The following is a 4294-nucleotide window of genomic DNA, read 5'->3' as shown; positions in this document are numbered from 1 at the left end:
TCACGTGCTGACGCGGTTGCAGAGTAACTGGAACGCTCATACACTGCTGGCAGGAATGCAAAGCAGCGTGGCCACTTTGAAAAACAGCTTGGCAGTTTCTTGCAAAGTTAAACATACATTTGTTATACAACACAACAATCCCATTGATAGCTAACTACCCGAGAGAAATGAAAACTCACGTTCACATAAAAAGCTGCACATGAATGTTTAGAGCAGCTTTATTTGTAACTGTCAAAGGGAAACAACCCTAATGTCCCCCAACAAATTATGGTCTATCGCTACAACTGAACACTACTTGCCAACGAACAGGAATGAACTAATGATACTCACAGAACATGGATGGATACCGTATGCGTTCTACTGAGCGAGAGAGGCCAGGCTCCAAAGGCCACACACAATGTGATTCCATTTATGGGACACACTGGAAAAGGCAAAATTATAGGAACAGAGAACAGATCATTAGTTGCTTAGGAGAGTGAGGAGGGCTTGTCACTCCCAAGGGAGAATTTAGGGGGATGGAACTCTTCTGTATCTTGATGTGGTGGTAGCTACACACTGCCTACATTTCCGAAAATTCACAGAACTGCCCGCTAAAAACCTCAACTTTACCGTATGCAATCATACCTTAATGAAAAACGGGAAAAAGCAGAAGTGGGAAGCAGTATCTCTCATGCAAATAGAAGATAACCATCCTTTTTTAGGGCAGTGAAAACAAAGTGTCAAAATTAAATTTTGGAGAGATACCGCTTCCTTCTCACAAGCTCTGAGCCTGAGGACTCCTCTACCCTGGTAAAGCAGAGTCGGCAAGTGTTCAGTGGTGTTGACGAGACAGCAGCACCCAACAGAGACTTCCTCTTTAATGATATGACAACTGAGAAGGGAGTCAATGCTATTTCATGCCTTGCCTACAAAGCACCTGAAACCATCTCAGCCGTCTCCAGGGGGGGACTGCGCACCTCCTGCTGGGCCTCCGCAGCAGGCAACCTGAGCGGGGTCCCAGCCACCTTCTTGCTGAGTGTCCCCACCCCCTTTCTGGAGGACGCACATTTTGCAGCCTTCTTCCTGGGCCTCCTTCCCCTGGGTCTTGCACTCTGCTATCTGCAGAGTTGAGAAAACGTCACTGCCTCGTGGGCCCTAAGCTTCAGCTCCTCCTTGGGAAATAAGCCCTTTCTCTGGGAACCTCCGAGGCTCAAAGGATCCTCCGCTCCTGGTACAACTGCCGACACCTGGAAGCAGACTTACGGCTTGCTGTGCTGCCCACCTGCCCTCACTTCACCCACAGCAAAGCCCACATTTTCATGCCATTCCCGCCAGGGGCTCACCTCCTGCCCCTCCCAATGGGCATTTAGCAAATGAATGCTGAGTGATGGGTTTTCCTGCTTTTTACAGCTTTCTGCAGTAGCGATGCATTCCACATTGCAACAAGTAAAAGGGAGGAAAGATACCTGCACCCCCGGAGATGGACCATCACCTCCATGCAATGCACCTTGGATGTTTTATGGATGAACAATCTGAGTCCAGAGGGAGACAGAGCCTCGCCAAGACCACACTGCTGGACGGTGGTTTGGGTGGGCTGGAGCCAGGACTCTGGGCCCCAGTATCCTGCCTCCTCTTCATCATCATTGTCACCAGGGCTTAACATTATCCAACACTGCCTCGTGCCAGGCTCTGGGCTTGGGGCTTGACCATATCGTCCCGTTTACTCAGAATAGCCGTCCGAGACTGGTTAGTGTGGTCCAACAAACGTACGCCTTCAACATCAATACCCTCCTCAGAATGGTGCACCACGCCACCAGCAGAAGCCATGGGACCCCGTGTCCTCGAAGGGAGCAGCACGGTTGTGGCTCCTGTCCTGTGTCCACAGGGTCTAGTGGTGACCACCAGGGCAGGGTCACCAGCACTGGTGCCTTGGTTTCCCTCCTTGCCCCTTTTACATTTTGTGTAGAGTAGAGATTGTTGAAATCCACCGTACACGCTACTTCCCAATAACCACGCAGCCCGGAGACGCAGCAGGACCCAATGGATATAGGTGAGGTGCAGGTGTAGGCCGCCCACAGCCACCTTGGGGACTGGCTTCTGCTGGTCCCGGGTCTGCAGGTGGGTCTGCCAAAGCACACAGACACCCACCCGCTTCCCCCTGTGGACTAGCTCATGGTCTGGGCATGTCATCCCAGAAATCCTTTCTGTTCCCCTTTCCTTGGAGCCACGGGCCACAAACATCTGAGCTATGATAAATGTGGTAGCAGAAAAGGGCACAAGGTGGGCTGTCCCTCACCCCACCCTTGCCACCCACGGCTCCCTTCTCACCCAGTGGCCATCCTCCATGGCCGGCAGAGCCCAGAAGCAAGGACAGGAGGACTCAGACCAGGATCTCTGTCGTGGTCCTGGGCCTTCGGTGGGAGATTTGCTTTTAGTTTGTTTAAATTGTTTGCTAAAACTAACGGCACGTTTCTTAATCTCCCAGAGCTTTGGGAAAACAGGCCAGAAAAAAATCAGACTCTGATTCATTTTCTCTCCACCTTCCCCAAATGAAAGAGAAAACTGAATGAATGTCTGTGGTTGATTAATGTGAGTGGCTTAAATCAAAGCCCTGCTTCCCCCGTGGCCTAGTCTCAGCAGAGTGTAGGAAGCTGGCTGCTTTCAACACGTTTCAGTGAGAGAGCCCAGCCCGTGACGGGAGTGAGCCGGTCTCAGCTGCGTCAAACCGAGCTGTTCGTCACCTGAAGCCTGGTGGGAAGATTCTTGGGGTGAGGGGGTGGGGGACAGCGTGGAAGGGACAATATCTTGTTCATCTTTTCTCGTGGGGGCAGTTTGCACCCTCACTGCCACCCCAAGCTGCATTCACCTGGGCCTTGAGGAATCAGGACATTCTGCTATATGGTCTATAAATTCTTTTTTTAAGCTAGCATGAGCCAAATAAAACAGGTAGCTATCCAGACCTGTTTAAAAAGAATAACCCCCAGCTAAGCGCATAAATAACAGCCCACTGCCTTTTATCATGCAAACACGGCCAGAGAGCCAAATGCACCAAACAGCCTACACACAGGTTCTCATTGTTATCTCGTTAAGTCCATTAAATATGTAGGAAAGAAAATGCTTTCACATCTTGGGCCTGTTTTAAACTATCAGGTAACAGATTAGAGTTAATTAGTGCTGTGAACTTTGAAGCTGCCAGCCAGGAGACTTCCTGTGGGGTCCAGGTCCGCACCTGTGTCACAGATGTGAGTTCAGAAAATCTAAGTGGACACTGACGTGCCCCGCCACGCCTGCTGCCCCTGCGCTGGAGCCCTGAGTGCCTGATCTGTAACTCGTGAGTCGGGATCGAGAGCTAAACCCCCACCTCTGAGACAGAAATTCCGTGCACTCCAAGCAGAAACCGTGCGAAGGTCTCTTGCCGGAGCTCTGGAAATTGCCTGGGGTTCCGGGCCGCAAGGCGAGACTGCTAAGTTGCTCAGGCAAGTTGGAGAGAGCTTATCAATTATTCATGCAACTGGATAAACAGGGATTTTATCTTGTAGCATGAATCAAGAGATAAAAATTCCATTTCGGGGGGGGGGCGGTTGGAGATGAAACCCTGAATGTTAATTGTAAACTGAAAAAGAAAAGAGACAAGGAACGAAGAAAAAAATAAGTAAGGTCTCCTGCTTCGGTTGTGCTGAGAGCACTTGTGCGGTTCCCACCCCCACCCCCAAATGTTGCTTCTCCCATTTCCCAAGACCCCTGAACCCGGCAGACAGCCAGAAGAGAAGCAGAGAGTACCGTCTGTTCACCTTGAAGTTAGCCAGCCTGCCCCTCAGCGATCGCCAGCCCTCGCACCAACTGAACGTGCACACGGTAGCCGTGGGGGGATGGAGCTGTACACTCTCCACACACTACCCCTCTCAGGTATTTCTATTTAAAATCAATGTGCTGCTTCCACACTGAAATCCAAAGCTGAGGACATTTTACAAACAGCTGCCTGATAAGCCGGAAAGCTCAAAACACAACAAAGGCAGAACCAACATGTGGGCGATTTTGGCCGAACAAGGATATGACTTCCTTTTTGTGCCCCTCCCACCCCGCCCATGGTCCAGCACCTGACAGTTCTTTAGAGGCTGGGAAATTAAGCCCAAAGATGAAATTGGGAAATTAGTGGTTTATTTAGACATTCACATTATTAAATTTGACCATAGTTTGGAAAATAAATATCAGTGGAGAAAAAAATCATACATCCAAATGACAGCGGGGGGTGTCCCCCGGGTGTAGGACTATGCATGACTTCCATTTTTCTTCTTTCTGTTTTCTCTGTATTTCC

This window comes from Propithecus coquereli, unplaced genomic scaffold (genome assembly GCF_000956105.1).
Source record: "Propithecus coquereli isolate 6110/MARCELLA unplaced genomic scaffold, Pcoq_1.0 Scaffold503, whole genome shotgun sequence".
NCBI lineage: Eukaryota > Metazoa > Chordata > Mammalia > Primates > Indriidae > Propithecus > Propithecus coquereli.
This window is presented reverse-complemented; position numbering follows the sequence as displayed.